This window comes from Mustela putorius, unplaced genomic scaffold (assembly GCF_011764305.1).
Source record: "Mustela putorius furo isolate JIRA1106 unplaced genomic scaffold, ASM1176430v1.1 tig00003859_pilon_pilon_pilon, whole genome shotgun sequence".
NCBI classification, from domain to species: Eukaryota; Metazoa; Chordata; class Mammalia; order Carnivora; family Mustelidae; genus Mustela; species Mustela putorius.
The window spans coordinates 15574644-15592823 of NW_025422011.1; the positions used below are offsets into that span (position 1 = coordinate 15574644).

General features: G+C 34.9%; 1 pseudogene; it reads right to left on the minus strand.

The window, feature by feature from the left end:
* Positions 1 to 702: 702 nt before the first annotated feature.
* On the minus strand, positions 703 to 10923 carry LOC101671839 (annotated as a pseudogene).
* Between the last annotated feature and the right edge of the window lie 7257 nt (positions 10924 to 18180).

Sequence of the window (18180 nt, forward strand, 5' to 3'; positions counted from 1 at the left end):
TGATGTGGGGCTCGATTCCAGAACCCTGGGATCATGACCTGAGCAGAAAGCAGAGGCCCTAACCCACTGAGCCACCCAGGCATCCCGGGAAATTTTTTTTTTTTTTAAATAACACAAGTCACTAACACACACTATTACATACATACACTATTATATACGCACATACACATTTCATGGTATATATTCCACAATCCAGCTTGAGTGTTATATGCACACTCATAAACCAGTGCTTTATATTACCATTCTATATCTATAGTTCTATAATAAAAAATATAAATGTGTATTTATGTATGCTTCCTTTATAGTCAACACATACAAATAAAAGCATTGTATACAAAATAGTACAGTCACTATAGAAAATAGTATGTCAGTTCCTCAAAAAAGTAAAAATGAAATTACTTTATGGTCAAGCAATACCACTTATGGGATTATATCTAAAAAGATTGAAGGCAGGAACATGAATAAATATTTGTACATACATGTTGATTGCAGTATTATTCACAATATAGATATGCCTCAAATATTGTGGGTTTGGTTCTAGACAATAAAATGAATATCACAAGAAAGTGACTAATGAATTGTTTTAGTTTCCCAATGTACATGTAAAAATTATGTTTATACTATACTATAGTCTGTGTGATAACGTTAGGTTTAAAAAACCATATACAAACCATAATTTAAAATTTTATATTGCTAAAAATGCTAACCATTATCTGAGCTATCAGCAAGTAATAATCTTTTTGCTGGTGGAGAATCTTGCCTCAGTGTTGCTGGCTGCTGACTGGTTATGATGTTGGTTGCTGCAGGTTGTAGTGGCTATAGTAATTTCTTAAAACAAGACAACAGTGAAGTTTGCTTTATCATTGACTCTTCCTTTTACAAAATTTTTTTGGTAGCAAGAGATGCTGTTTGATAGCATTTAGTCCACACAACTTTTATCAAACCTCTTACTGGGTCATTGCTTTATCAACCATGTGTTATGTAATATTCTAAGTCTTTTGTTGTCATTTCAGCAGTCTTCATAACATTGCCACCAGGAGTAGATTCTATCTCAAGAAACCACTTTATTTGCAACTCCTTGTCCATTAAAGTTTGATCATGGGAGTACAGCAGTTCCTCAGGTTCCATTTCAAATTCTAGTTCTCTTGCTATTTCTACAACATACACAGCTACCTCCTCCACTGAAGTCTTGTAATACTCAAAATCATCCATGAGGGTAAGAATCAACTTTTCCCAAATTCCTGTTAGTGGTGATATTTTGACCTTTTCCCATGAATTATAAATGTTCTTAATGGCACCTAAAATGGTGAATCTTTTCTGGAAGCTTTTCCGTTTACTTTGCCTACATACATCAGAGGAATCACTCTCTATGGTAGCTATCTATGAAATTTTAAATAATAAGACTTAAATAATAAGACTTTAAAGTTGAAATTACTCCTTGAGACATGGGCTACAGAATCAATGTTGTGTTTGGAGACATGAAAACAACATTAATTTCATTGTGCATCTCCATCAGAGGTCTTGGGTGACGAGGTACATTGTCAAAGATAAATAATATTTAATTTTTTTTTTCTGAGCAGTAGGTCTCAATAGTGGGTTTAAAATATTCAGTAAACTATGGGGTAAACAGATGTGTTGTCATCTAGGCTTTATTTTTCCATTTGTAGTGCACAGGCAGAATAGATTTAGTATAATTCTTCAGGGCCTTAGGATTTTTTGAATAGTAAATGAGCATGGTCTTCAACTTAAAGTCACCAGCTAAATTAGCTCCTAACAAGAGAGTTGGCTGGTCCTTTGAAACTTTGAAGTGAAGCATTGACTTCACTCTAGCTATGAAAGTCCTAGAAGGCATCTTCCAATATAAGGCTTTTCATCTACATTGAAAATATATTGCTTAGTGTGGTCACCTTCATGAAATACATTTGCTAGATCTTCTGGATAACTTGCTGAAGCTTCTGCATCACTACTTGCTATTTCACTTTGCACTCTTCTCTTAAGAAGTGTGGTGCAAAAATAATGAATACTGTTATGATGGAAAAAAAAAAAAAGACAGCTTCTTTCCTTAAACCTCATAAGCCAACTGCTTCCAGCTTCAAACTTTTCTTCGGCAACTTCTTCACCTCTCTCAGTCTCCATAGAGCTGAAGGGAGTTAGGGTCTTACTCTAGATTAGACTTTGGCTTAAGGAAATATTGCCAGCAATGAGGCTATTTTACTTTCTTATCATCCGTGTGTTCACTGAAGTAACACTTTTAACCTTCTTCAAGAACTTTTCCTTTGCATTATAAATGTTCTTAATGGCACCTAGAATGGTGAATAATAATAATTTGGCAGCTACCTGTTTCACATGAGAAACCTAGATTTCAGCTTATTTTGGCTTTCAAGATGCCTTCCTCACTAAGCTGAATTATTCCTAGCTTATGGTTTAAAATGAGAGATGTTTGACTCCTCCTTCTGCTTGAACACTCAGAGGCCAATATGGCTTAATATTAATATCATTGTGTCTCAGAGAATAGGAAGGCCCAAGGAGAGAGGGAAAGATGGTTGATGGGGTAGTCCAGACACACACATTTATCAAGTTTGTTGTTTTACATGGGCATGGTTTTTGGTGCTCCCCCCAAATTATGATAGTAACACTAGAGATCATTGATCACAGGTTACTGTAACAAATATAATGAGAAAATCTGAAATCCTGTGAAAATTACCAAAATGTGACAAAGAGACACAGAGTGAGCAAATGCTATTAGAAAAAAAATAGTACCAACGGACTTGTTCGAAGCTGGGTTGCCACAAACCTTCAATTTGTTGGGGGGGGGGGCGGGAAGCAGTATCTAAAAAGAGTAATAAACCAAAGCACAATAAAACAAGGCATATCTGTAGTCAAAAGGTCAAAGAAACTTAAACATCCATTGACAGATGAATGGACAAACAAAATATGGTATATACATTCAATGGGATATTATTCAGTTTTAAAAAAAAGAAGGAAAACTCACACCTATGTGGTCAATTAATCTATGACAAAGGAGATAAGAACACAATGAGGAAAGGGCAGTCTCCTCAATAAACAGTGCTGAGAAATGGGCAGCTATATGCAAATGGATGAAACTGGACCACTTTCTAAAATGATACACAAAAATAAACTCAAAATGAATTAAACACCTAAACATAAGAGGTGAAACCATAACACTCCCAAAAGGAAAAATAGACAGTAATCACTTTGACATTGGCCTTAGCAACATATTTATGGATATGTCTCCTCTGGCAAGTAAAACAAAAACAAAAATAAACTATTGGGAATATATCAAAATAAAAATCTTTGCATAAGAAAAGAAACCCTCAGTAATGTAAAAAGACAATTTGTTGAATGGGGGAGGATATCTGTAAACAATATATACAATAAGGAATTAATACCCAAAATATATAAAGAACTTATACCACTCAACATACACATACACAAACACTTTAATTAAAAATGGGCAGAAGACCTGAACATTTTTCCAAAGAACATGCAGATGGCCAACAGATGCATAAAAAGATGTTCAACATCACTCATCATCCAGCAAATACAAATTAAACCACAATGAGGTACCATCTTACACACGTTAGAATGACTAGAATAAAAAAGGCAAGAAATAATGACTGTTGGTGAAGAAAAAGGAATGCTTATGCAAAGTTGGTGGGTATGTAATTTAGTGCAACCATGAGGGAAAACAGTATGGACACTATTGGTAAGCTAGTACAGCTACTCTGAAAAACAGTATGGAGGTTCCTCAAGAAATTAAAAATATAGCTATCCTATGGCCCAGCAATTGAACTATTAGGTATTTACGCAAAGGATACAAACATGATCTGAAGGGGCACCTGCACCCAATGTTTATCGCAACAATGTCCACAATGGTCAAACTAGAAAGAGCCCAGATGTCCATCTAACAGATGAATGGATATACATAATGGAATATTACTCTATCATAAAAATAATGAGATCTTTCCATTTGTGATAATATAGATGGAATGAGAAACAAATCAGCAAGAAACAAATGCCACATGATTTCACTCATATGTGAAATCTAAAAACCAAAACAAACAAAAAGATTTAAATACAGAAAACAAACTAGTGGTTAACAAAAGGGATGTGAGTGGGAGAATGGGCAAAATAGATAAAGGAAATTAAGTGGTGCAAATTTCCAGTTATAAAATAAATAAGTCACAGAGATGAAAAGTACAGTAGAGGGTATATAGTTGATAATATTAGAATAACATTGGATGATGACTATAGGTGGTAGGTATCAAGTAATACATAGAATTGTTTAATTCCCATGATGTACACCTAGAACTAAGAAATTTGTAGATCAATTATATAAAAAAGGAAGAAAAATCTGATACACGCTGCAACATGGATGAACCCTTTAGATTGTGCCAAATGAAACAAGCCAGTTTGTTCACAAATGAGCAAATACTGCATGGTTCTACTCATATGAGGTACTTTAGAGTAGTCAAATGTATAGAAATAAGAATTACAATGTAGGATTCCAGGAATTGAAAGCTATGGGGAAAGGGAAGTTATTGTTTAATTGGTTTAGTGTTTCAGTTCTGCAAGATGAAAAAGTTCTGAGATAGGTGGTGGTGCTGATTGTACAACAATGTGAATGTACTGATGCACTGAAATGTACACTTAAACATTATTAAATGAAATTTACTAAAACTAATAATTTTTAAATTTAAATTTTATTTTAACTTATTTTAAAATTTTAAATAATATTTAATAATTTTTAGATAAAATATCTAATAAAATTATTAAATTGAAAATTATTGCAATGGCAAATTTTAGGTTATATATGTTTCAAATAATTAAAAAATATTACATGGAAATGACATGCATCAGTAGTGTGCATACTTCCTGTGTGGTAAATATTTGCATATTCATCACTAATATTATGAACATAGTCAAACATATCTTCAGTATGTATCACATACTTACCTTGTTAGATAGAAATTCACATGAACAACATTTTACAGATTAACATGTACTTACAAATACCTCGAGTGTTTTATGCAAGACTGCTGCTTCTCTATTCATGTGTATATTCACATCTACATTTTAATATATACTATATATACTATATATCCTATTTTTAATGTACATATATAATATATTGCATATTATTATAATAAATATGCTGTATATATTGTAATAAATGTATTATTGTGTATAAAATATATACATGCCACTTGCATACATCCATATAGAATTTTGTATAGACATAAAGTACATACAAATCACTCCCAAGATCAGCATAGTCCTCCTCCAAAATTGAATACACACACATTTATGCATGCATGTATCTGTGGAAAGAACCAAGATGCCCTTCAACAGACAAATAGATAAAGAAGATGTGGTCCATTTATACAATGGAATATTACTCAGACGTCAGAAAGGATGAATACCCAACTTTTTTATCAATGTAGATGGGACTGGAGGAGATTATGCTGAGTGAAATAAACCAAGTGGAGAAAGTCAATGATCATTTGGTCTCACTTACTTGTGGAGCAGAAGGAATAACATGGAGGACATTAGGAGAAGGAAGGAAAATGTAATTGGGGGATATCGGAGGGGGAGATGAAGCATGAGAGACTGTGGACTCTGGGAAACAAACTGAGGGTTTTGGAGGAGAGAGGGGTGGAGAGATGGGTGAGTCTGGTGATGGGTATTGCATGGAGCACTGGGTGTGGTGTGTAAGCAATGGAACACTGAAAAATAAAACAAAAAAAAGGAAGAAAATATAAAGCACAGTTCTGTACACACAGCTACATTTCCAGGGCTGCATATACATGCATGATTCCAATGTTGTCCACACATACATGTATACATCTTCAGTGATGGATATATGTATATGAATCTTCAAAGTTGTTCATACATATGTAAACATATATATGAGCACACAGCCATGTGTGCCTATACCCCTATATAGCCATAAATATTTAGAAATATATGTGCATATATATCTCTAATGTTATATTCATACTTACAGTAACATCCACTACCACGTATATACACAGGCATCTTCAGGGTTTTATACACACACACACATACACACACACACACACACACGACTAATCTCATATACACAGAGAGAGAGAGGTTGGGTCATGAGACCCTTCTTGAGATTTGTGGTATCAGCTTTATTATTTTATAACCTTAACTTGTGTGTTATAATTTTTTTGTCCTGTGGTAAAGGGTTTTAATTTAATCAAAACCTTGGAGATTAAATAATTAAACCTGTCACCATCCACAGTTTTTATTGTTAATTAGTCATGGTGAGGTGCCATTGTCATAGGATGCAAGGTCCCTAAATTTAGCAGTGGAATATTACACTGATCACACATAAAAACAGCCTGGAGTCTCTGGGGATCAATTGCACGTCAGTAAGTGCGTTGTGGTTGAGTCCACCCTTCACCTATTAAAGGGGGTGGTCCTGAAGTTGTCAGCAACAACCTGCCTGTTCTCTGGCTGTGCATAGCAACAACACAAATCTGCCATCCTTAACCCCTTGAGAGTCCCATGATAGCAACTCGGAGGAGGATGATTCTCTCGATCAGCTCTGGGCTGCTTGCCTGCTTGCCTGGCTGAACTAGAGCTCATCTCCCCCAGAGAGACAGCTGCTTCTCTATCCAGAGCCACAATCTCTCTCCCAACCCTTTGCTTTACAGGCTGATGAAAGGGAACCAACCAAGCATGTTTTCTTCTCACTGTGCCAGGTCAGATGCCTCTTTCTGTTCTTTAAAAAAAAGAAAGAAAGAAAGACGAGTAAAATGCATAGCATGATGTTTTCTAGCACTCCAGCTGCCATATTCCTGTGTATGCATATCCTGGGCCTGAAGACATATCTGCTAAATATCAATATTAATTAGCACAGCCACAAGATTCCTCTTAATGCCCTTTCCTCCATTTGGACTCACCCTTGAAGTGGCATCCTGCTGTAACTGAAAGAGTTCAGGTTTTGGAGACAAGTGCTTTTGGGGATTCAGAACTCAGCTTTGCCACTTAATTAGAATTATGATTTTCTCTTATTTTTCTTCTAGCTAAAATCTCAATTTCCTCATGTGTAAAACAGGATGTTTTGAGCATGAAGTAAATTTTTACTGATTGTCCTTTCTATTCCTTTCCCCATCTCAGTGAGGTGGAAAAATGTCCTTCTTTGTTATTCTTTTATCTACTTTCTCCTTAAGGTGAAGTGACTTGATTATACCATCTCACTGCTATTAGTACCATTTAATAGTGGACTGAGCCCTTAGATACATAGGGGCAGTGGAAATACTGACAACATTTGAGGCAGGAATAATATCTTAAAATCATCTCATTAAGAGCAAGTGTTGGGGCACCTAAGTGGCTCAGTCAGTTAAGCACCTGCCTTAGGCTGGGGTCATGGTATCAGGGTCCTGGGATCTAGCCCCAGGATCTGGCTTCCTGCTCAGCAGAGAGTCTTCTTCTCTTTCTCCCTCTGCCCCTCCCCCTGCTCAGGCACTCTCTCTCTCTTTCTTTTAGTAAACAAATACAGTATTTGAAAGATGAGAGAAAAGCCAAAATTGCATGAGTATTGAAATGTAAGTAAGGAAGGAAACAAATTTAATTTTAGTAAGTTCAGTCTAAGTCTTAGAAGATGGTAGTGAGGAAACCATAGAAAGTTTTGAAGAGCTGTTAACAAAGGTTTTGTTCATTTTTATATTCACTAACTCATCCATTCATTCTAGACTTTCATACCGTGCTCTTCACTCTGGGCTGAATATGTATAGATGATGAAAATTCAGAGATGAACATGACATGTTTTTCATTTTTATGGGAATCATACTTTAGAAGGAATATGTGAAGTGAAGATTAACTTTGCCTGAACAAAGGTTTGCAACTTTGTCCTGGATTCCTGCAAACAAAGGTTTGCAACTTTGTCCACCACCATTACTACTACTACTACTACTACTACTACTACTACTATTACTATTGCTTCTTCTCCTCCTCCCCCTCCTCCTCTTGTTATTATTATTAGGATTAATTAGCTAATATATAGTACATCATTACTTTTTGATATAGTGTTCAATGATTTATTTTTGCATATACTCCCCAGTGCTCATCACAACACATGCCCTCCTTGGTACCCAACACCCTCCTCCCTTCTGTAACATTCAGTTTGTTTCCTGGAGGCCTGAATCTCTCATGGTTGTTTCCCTCTCTGATTTCTTCCTATTCAGTTTTCCCTCCCTTCCCCTAGGTCCTCCTTTCTATTCCTTAAGTTCCACATGAGTGAAACCATATGATAATTTTCTTTAAGCCCTTGGAATATTCTGCTTGGCAAGAGCATCTTTATTTACATGAAGACCTTTGGCATGACAAATAGTCTATGTTAACAATGTGATTTATATGTATCAGCTCCACGATTGGAGGGACTGGAGAGTAAAGTCAGTCATGTAGGTAGTCATCTGTGTCTATGTGGCTGATCGCTGATAAAAAATCTAGACACCAAGGCTCAGATGAACTTTTCTGATTGGCAACACTCTCTGCGACAGAAATAAATGCTGTCTGTATGACTCTTCTCCTGGGTAAGGACAACTGGACGCTCATCCCTGGAATTCTTTGGTATGATGTGCTATGTGCTTTGTCTCGTTGCTTATTTTAATTTGTATCATTTTGTTTTAATAAACCATAACTCTAAGTATAATGGATTTTATGAATTCTGTGACACCTTTCAGCAAATCATTCAACCTGAAGGTGGTTGTAGACTTACTGAACTCTCAGAAGAATAAATAGCTGATTACAGAGAAGTTATTAATTGAGGAAATGATGCATGCTATAAGATCCAGAGGAAGGACACATAACCTACTCTGGATGGTCCAGGAGAAATTTATTAGAATTAGAGAAGTATAAAATTAGTCTCACATATGACAAAGAAAGAGGAAACATGTTGCAGGCAGGAGAAAAAAATAAAAAACAAAAAACAAAAAGTGATGTGGGGGAAGGGTATGGAAAACTAAGAAGTTGCAAGCAATTCTAGTTAACTAGGTAAGCTGACAAGGGGTATAGCAAGACATGACTCAAGAATGAAGGAAGACAATAGTAGAGGTCTTTGGGATCCTTTGCCCTATCAGTGGTGGGAAACTATTATATGATGTTAAGAATGGAAGTAGCAGGGCACCTGGGTGACTCACACTGTTAAGCATCATTCTCTTGGTTTGGGCTTAGGTCATGATCTCATGGCTCATGGTGCTGAGCCCTGCACTGCACCTCTGTGCTCAGCAGGGGGTCTGTTTTAACATTGTCTCCCTGCCCCCCCCCCATTCTCTCTCTCTTTGATTCTCTAAAATAAATAACTTTTTTATATAAACAAATGGAAGTAGTATTGTCAGATTGCATTTCAGTTAGATTCCTTTCAGAGTAAATAGAGAAGAGTTGAGAGTAAATACTTGAGACAAGGTGATCCTTCAAGAAGACGTTATAATATTTTACTCTAAAATGATGAAGGTTTGAAAATAGTGGTCATGCGTATAAAAAGGTGGTATGGGATGCATCATATGTGAACATCTAATTAATTAGAACTGGAGGTTGATTGATCGATTGACTGATTTTTAAGCTAGATCTAAGAAGAAATCCAGATTGTGGGCTAGTGTGATCTGGGGATGGTAATATGACTTCCCAAGACAGAAATGCAGGAGTAAAAGCATTTTCAAGAGAAATGAGTTCTGCTGTAGAAGTGTTGAGTTTACAGCTCCAGTGGAATCTCAAGTGTAAATGTTTAGTGCCACCTCATCATAACAATGAAGAACCCAGAAAGTGGCTTAACCTGTATAGCATGCAGAGGAACACTAGTCTAAAAAACTGTGATTTTATTAAATATTTCAAAGACATAATGAAATAATAGTTTTTCAGTATTACAAATCCAACATCTCTGTTCAAAATGGCTGTGGAGTAAGTAGAACTTACTTAGAACACTAACAGAGCCAAAGATTCAAGTAGGTACCTGAATTCATTCTTTCTTTTCTTTTCTTTACCTGAATTCTTAACAAATCTACAGTCAGGAGTCCAAGAGTTCAAGGAGGGATTCCAAGAGAATCCTCCCAAGAAATTTTACATCAAATAAAGAATTCAGTGGTCAAAAAGCCAAGGTGGGGCTGTAGCTATATAATGGTAGAACATTTGACTACAAATAAGCCGAGGATATGGGCATTCATTATCTTCTTCCTGAAAATGCAAAATGCACTTTAGTATTTTAAAGACAGAAAATTTCTACAGCAGGAAAACCGTCAATTTTGTTTAGCTCAGCATTTCTCAAATTATTTAGCCTTGCAATAAACCCTAATTATTTGTATTCCATCAATTTAAACACTAGGGTACGTGTTATTTTAGTGTAATAGAGAAGATATCTAAGGTTTAGGAACTAGGGCATCAAAAAATGTTGAGAAGCAGAATCAGGTCTCCGATGTTAGGGCAGGGAAGGGTCAATGTCTAGCTGTCCAGGGCTTTTCCTCAAAGGCAAACCCTTAAAGGTGGGAACCCACCCAAGGGAGTTTCTTCCCAAAAACGTTATGTTTCTATACTCTCATTCATTCTATCTTTCCAGTTAAAGAATCACTGACAGTTCAGGATCCTGTAAATAAACAGCATTAGCTGTTTAAAGAAAGGGTTTATTGAGCCTAAAGCAGCAGGTGGAGTCCAGATAAACACATCTCAAGCCAACTGAGGCAGACCAAGAAGAAATACTCCTTTTTCAAAGTTTTAAAGTTTGCTGGCCTTTCTCTGTGCAATACACTAACATAACAGGTTTGACTCACCAGGAGATGACGCATACAGCACGGGGAGTTTGAAAAGGCACTGCTTAACCTTGCTAAGAAATGCTGGCTTTAAGAACAGCTGGAATATTGCTTTCTGACCCTCGACCATCAGCCTAGCAAGGACGAGAGATGTTTTGATGAAGAACAAAAAATACTTCATTGGGCAAATAAATCTAGTGGGTGTCGACAGAATTGAGAAAACAACTTGACTTAAAATAATCCTTTTGTATGTAAGTAAAGGTGGCACCATAGCTGCAGGAATCTGGAGATGAATATTGTATGAAGAGACCATTTCAAAGTGTCTTTTTCCACTGACATTTTAAAGAAATATTTTAAATCTGCTCTTGTAAAATCTAGTATTCATGCTTTATCACAACACTAAAACAACAGGTTGAAGTTGCACATTATCAATCTGGTGACTCAACCAAATATAGGGACCATTTCTATTTGTTGTATGAAGTGTAAGCAGTAGGAAACAGATAATAATGACCTTTGTGGACAAATACTGAACTAATTATTGGGTAGGGGAAGTGTAAATTATAAAAAAAGATAAACACACTGCCATAGATTTATTGAGCTCCTACTATGTGTAAAGCACCTGGAGAGATTTGAAGGAAAAAATTAGTAGAGAATTTAGTTTCTTTGGTTTCATTTAAAGCTGATTTCTGTAAGAACCAGAAATCCAGTTGAGCTGATTCAAAAAAGGGGATTCATTGATGGGAACATGGAAAAAAACCATATAAGCCAAGGGCTGAAAACAATGGACAAATCAGCCTTCTAGAATTAAAAAGAAATGTTTAGGAACAAAATAACCACCTGTCTAGGTAGCCTCAGTTTTCCTTTTATGCCCCTATTCCATAGTCTTTTTTGTCCTATAACATTCTTTGCCTTATAATGGTACTGATTTCAGTCTTGGCTTCACAAGAATGTTAAACCAGAGGGGAACGCATCACAGCCTCTCAGTTTAAATTTTCTCTTCAGAGAAAATGTGATGGTTTCTGAACCAAAAAGAAAAGAAAAGAAAGAAAAAAAAAGAAAGAAAGAAAAGAAAAGAAGAAAAAAAAAGGACTTTGGACTAGGAGAGTAAGAACTGAGTTCAGAGAGTAAGAACTGAGTGGCAAGTTGTGCCTGTATGTAACATGTACGCCTGGTCCTTCTCTGTACTATGGAAAGGCTAAGTTTTTTTTTTTTGTTTTGTTTTGTTTTTTAATATAATTTTTTATTTTTTATAAACATATATTTTTATCCCCAGGGGTACAGGTCTGTGAATCACCAGGTTTACGCACTTCACAGCACTCACCAAAACACATACCCTCCCCAATGTCCATAATACCACCCCCTTCTCCCAAACCCCCTCCCCCCAATAACCCTCAGTTTGTTTTGTGGAAAGGCTAAGTTTTTACAAAGAGGTATGGAAGGAGCAGACCACTGAATGTGTCTTTATAACTATCCTTAGAAATCTTATATTGAGATAAGAAAGGACTACAAAGGATAGCAAGGAAATCTGTGCTAATTGCCAAATAATCAACAAAGACACCTTCTGGGGTGCAGACATGAATTTAATCTTTGGTTTAGAGAATTAAATTCAAACAGAGATGGACAAGGTAAGAGAGATTATTTTAGGCAGAAGAAAAGGTATGAGAATAGTCATACAGATGTTAATGCATAGAGAGTCTTAAAGGAATGTATTGGTTCATTTAATCTAAAATACTAAAAAAAAAATATGTTTGAGATCTTGTTCTGTTCTGGGCAATGCAATATATGTGGATATTACATTTGTTCAAAATATACACTGAGCATGTACTAGATTCCATGGACTATATTAGGAGCTATATACACTTAAGCAAAACAGTTTTTGCCACCAGCGAGCTTTTAGTAGATTTTGCCACCAGGGAGATTTTAGTAGATAAGGAGATAATTTTTTTTTTTCCAGGTGATGTTGAGAAGTATTCAGTGAATAATTAAATAAATAATTAACAAAAACATCAGATTTATTCTTCAAACTAGCTTTCTCCATTAAGCTAGAACCTTGATTATATCTGAAAATCTGGGTTTGTATCTTCACATTTTCAAAGACTAGAGATGATAAACTCTTCTGAAAATTCCAGAAAGAAAATATCTAAAGAAAAACTTAGTAACCTTGTTAAAGTCATGCCTATTCCTTCCCTCTCTCTCTCTTTTAAACCAAACACTATAGTCAAGAAAGTAGTGTATTAGGTCTGCTAATTAGGTGCGTTTGTCAACTACATGTTGTGGCCTGGGAAGTTTTCTGGATTCATCTTATTTTACTAGCCCCTCAAAATATTGGAGTACTCCACTGCTCAATCCTGGGATCCCAGCTCCTCTCTAGTTACATTCTCTTCCTTTATTATTCCATTCAATTTGAGGGTTTAAAATAATGTTTTGATGCTGCTAACTTCAAATTATTTCTTATCTATCCTTTTATGTGAGGTCTGTATCTCCTTTAACTCTACGGGCTATTTTATGGGCTTCCTGAACTTGAGTCCTGAATTGTACCACTGAGACATCTCCCACACCTGTCACATCCTTCTGTCTTCCCTTTATAAATAAGTGGTTATACTTTCAATCCTAATAGCTAGACAAAATGAAGGAATATATCCTTGATTTCTAACTTCACATGATATCTCTTCAAGCCACAACCGATCCATTAACAAGTCTTATTCACTGTAATTTCAAAATACATCCTGAACTCATCTATTTCCATCTATCTCTATTAGACCATCCTATTCAAAGCCACAGTCATTTATCAAATGGAATACTGCTGAATATTCTCTATGTTTCTGCTCTTATTCACCTATATTCCATTGTCTCACTATAGTCAAAGCAATCATCAGGTCATATCATTTCTGTTTTCAACTTGTCATGATGTTCTTGTAACACTTAGAATGAAATCCAAATCCTTTACTCTGGTTTACAAAGCCTGACAGCATTGCTGTTAGGCACACAATATTGATCAGAAAGGAACATCACTGTATTGGAGAAGGAAAACACATCAACATGAGTTGGTAGAAATAAAATAAATTAAATAAATAGGGAGATTCATGGAAAACTGTACTCTTCTCTAACAGATTGTAAAGGAACTGAAAAATAAGAATGAATTATATTCTTCTCATCACTGAATGGAGACTGACCAATTAAATCTGGGTTCTCTGCAAATATTGAACTGCTCATGCTCCACTTAATGTTGCCTTGGTGATGGAGCACCTGTGTAACATTTATACAGTAGTTAGGAAAGCCACATGTATATTCAAGGGGGACCAAAGCTTGGCCTCTATAGCTATACTTTAGAGGAAGGTGTGTGAAAGAGTTTGCAGAGGTTCTACGCCAGAAAACAAAACAAAGCAAAACATGAAAAGTAATGCAATTTATAGCTTAACTGAGACTTTAATAGCACTCCCATTGACCTTAGTCGCAGTATTATAAATAAAGTAAAATTTTTGAGCAAGTCTGTTGCAATTTCGCTTTCTGATCTGTTGCTGAATTAAACCTCGGAAGGAGTATGTAGGGAATCAACAACTTTGTTTTTGAACTTGTGTGCTTTTCAGATTTCATTTCATACCTTTCGGGGTTATCTCTATCATTTGTTGTTCAAATTAGAGCACTACCAAATATAAAAAAGGGTATACTAAAATTACATAAAGATGACAGGTACAAACTAGAACTTCCCAGGGGAAACCAGAATATCTATATGATTCCATATTCTTGCTCTTTGGTTATCTTGTTTAATCCATATGTACTTTCTTCTGATTTTTCAAACTTATCACATTCATTCTTATCTTGGGTCATTGCTACAACATTCTTTTAACTTGGAATATTTTTCCTCCAGGTTATTATACAGAAAGAAGTTTTTTGATATTTATGTCTCAGCTTAAAGTCCCTTTTAGGATGGTCTTCGCTGTCAGCCTAACCTAAAGTATACCAAGTCATTCTTCAACACACCAATATTTACATTATATGCTTACTGTATCTTAATTTTTCATATTTCTTTTTTTTATAAATACATGTATAAACTATTAGCTAAATTCCTTAAAGGCAGTGTTCCACCGATGAGAAGAGTAGGCACTTAGTATTTGTGGAATAAGTGAATGAGTAAACAAAATCAAGTAGTTATCATGTTGGATCATATTTGAAATGATAGTTTGTAATTAGTTCATAATTTTTAGATTTAGTACTCATACTTCTCATTTCATGCTACAAATATCCATTCCCTTTTTGTTTCTGGATGTTGCTTGGATTTTTTTTTGTTTATTATTATTATTTCTGTTTTGCCTGAAATTGCCCTGTGTATTTGTTGTTCAAGAAGGAATATGTTTGTTAAATTTCTTAGTCCTTGTACTTATTAAAATTTTTCTTCTCAGATGAAATAAAGCTTAGTTGGGTATTAAAAAAATCACTAGGGTTTACTCCATTATCTTTTGGAGTTCAAATTTTTGGAGACAAAGCCTTTATGCTTTGGCAAACCCAGTTTTTCTTTTACACTGTCACTCCCACTCCTTGGCCTGAATGATTGCAGGTGGAGTTTTTCTTTATTCTTGATCTACAAAACATTCTTCTTTAGGCTATTCCTAGGTTTGTCTTAGTCAGTTTGAGCTCCAGTAACAGCATACCATATAAGACTGGGTGACTTGTAAATGACAAAAATTTGATTTCTCATAGTTTTGGGGGCTGGAAAGCCTAAGATCAAGATGCCAGAAAATCCAGTGTCTCGTATAAGATGGTGATCTTCTTTCTGTGTCCTCACATAGCAAAAGGAAAAGGGAGCTCTCTGGCATCTCTTTTTTAAGGGCATTAATCCCATTCATGAGGGCGCCATCATAATTTAATAACCTTCAAAAGGATGTATCTCCACATACCATCTCACTGGGGAATAGGATTTCAGTATATGCATTGGGAGGAAGGGGCACAGACATTTAGTCTATAACAGTGAGGTTTATTTTATACTAATGTTTTAAATGGATACCTATAATTTAGAGATATTCTTTTTCAACTCAGAAAAGTTTCATTCTATTAGAATTTATCACTAAAAAATTAAAAACATCATTTAAAAATTTTGTGACTATCTCACATTCTCTTCTTTTGAAATACAAATTTTTCATTTGTTGAAATTCTGTTCTGTTCCTTTATTGCTACCTTTCTGTTAGCTCAGAGCCATTTTGGTTTCATTTCGTATTTTCCCTCCTTATTTTGTGGGAGCCTCATAGACTCATTATCCATATCATTTTCTTTTTTCTTCTGGACTGTTGATTCTGAACCTTACATTTTCTAATGCTCATTTTAACACTGTGAATAAATTTTTAGCTTCTTATATTTCCTTTTTACTTCTCTTCTATTTTATTACCTTCTGTGTTTAAGGTAGCTTCTTTACTTTCAATCACATCACACTATGCAATTCTTAATTTATTTTAGAATTTTTTCATTTATAACACACAGCAGAAACATTTAAAAATCCATGTATTCTGCAGTAAATATTTTTGAAAATATGTTCTTCCTCTATATCTCAGTGCTACTGTAACTTCTTGTACTATTGTATTCTAATCAAAACTGTGATATCAACCTAACAGACTAAAATGATAGTAATGGAAACCAGAGTAAAGATATAAGAAACTGAAGGAGAGGTAGAGAAAGAAAGACTAGTGACCTGTAAATCCCTGAACCTATGGATTAACTTTTATGAGTTCAGAGAGAGGGTTCAATTAAGTTGCTTTATTTGTTAAAGTATGAGTGAAAATATTGAAGTTGAAAAAAGTGAAGATGGAACAGAAGTCCCATAATGTCTGGAACAGTGGAGGACCATTAGTGGTGAAAAGTTCTGTTTTTTACCAAGATTTGTTCAAAATCAAGTTTCCAGAGTCAGAGCAAAGCTCTTTGCTCCTGGTAGTCTCAACTTTATCAGAAAAGCAAAATGTGAGATTAAATACAAAATAGAGTGGAAGTGGGGTTGATATCTGGGTATCTGGAGAGTTTCCTATGGACTGTTGTTTCCATGAAGTTCAGGTAAGGCAGTGCTTTAATTTTCAATTTAATTGATAATTAAAGCACTTTGCCCTAAACATTTTTTTCTTCAATATCTATGGACAAGATTTAAAATAATTTTATATATCTCCCCAGCAGTTATGTGTAAGTTAAATATCTACTATTTAAGTTGTTATAACCCTTAGAAGGTTGCACATAATTTATAAATTATTTCATAATTTAAAATGAACAAAACCTTTTGTTGGTTTCATTAAATAATTCATCCAAATGACATCCATTCAACAAAAACATGAAAGTTGTTAGTAACAGAGAATTCCTTAATTAAGTGCCTTAGAGATACAGAAATTCCTGCCCAGCAGGAAATCATAGCCTATTACGGAAAGTATAACAGGCTTAACAGGACAGGACAGTTTGTGACTCTTAAGCTGCAACTAGTATATCTCAAACAACAATTACACTCATTTCTTATATCTCATACAACAATTTGTGCAGTTCCCAGAACATAACTGGTATTGTATAAATAGTGGCAGAATTTTGTTTATTTTTGTTTAAGGAACTCATGTTAGCTCTTTGAGGATAGAGGATTAATTTTGTACTAATATCTTTACTTTTCCCCAACTAGCAAAGTGTTAGGTACACAGAATTTCTTGTTAAGTATCTTCTTATGGATTGCATGATCTCATAGTATATACTCAGCTTTCCAAAGGAGATCATTCCTACAGCATAGATGTACTCTAAGAAAAAATGTCATGTGAATACACCAAACTACCATAAGCAAAAAAATCTTAAGAAAATTATTAGATATCTTCCCTTTATTATTTTTAAATATTAAATTTAACATGAAGATTTTAATCATTATAGTAAGAAAAGTAGAAAATAAATTAAACAATTATCTTTGATATGTGAGATCTAAACACCACATTTCAATAATAAAAAATGTTTCTTCCATTGCTAATTATGAAGAAGGTTATTGGGATGGTGTTGATGGTGGTAAAAATGAAGCAGATGTTGGTGACAATGATTATTGTGATGTTAGTGTGGTGTCAGTGTTAAAATTAACAATGACAATTGTGTAGCAATACAAGCCATGATGAGCTGTTGCTGATGAATGATACTGGAGATAGGGCAAGGATGATTATGATGATAATGCCACTGGCAGGTGATCAAAGAATGAGAGATGATGTGAAGGTAAAATCCCTGAATAACAACAATGAAAATGAGGAAGATGATGAATATAATGACTGCAAAGCTCTATGACTTGGAGAGACAAAGTGGGCTGGACAACATAGGTTTTTTTTTTTTTTTGTTTGTTTGTTTGTTTGTTTTTTTTTTTTTTTTACCAGGAGATACTACTAAGTAATGGATAAAGAAA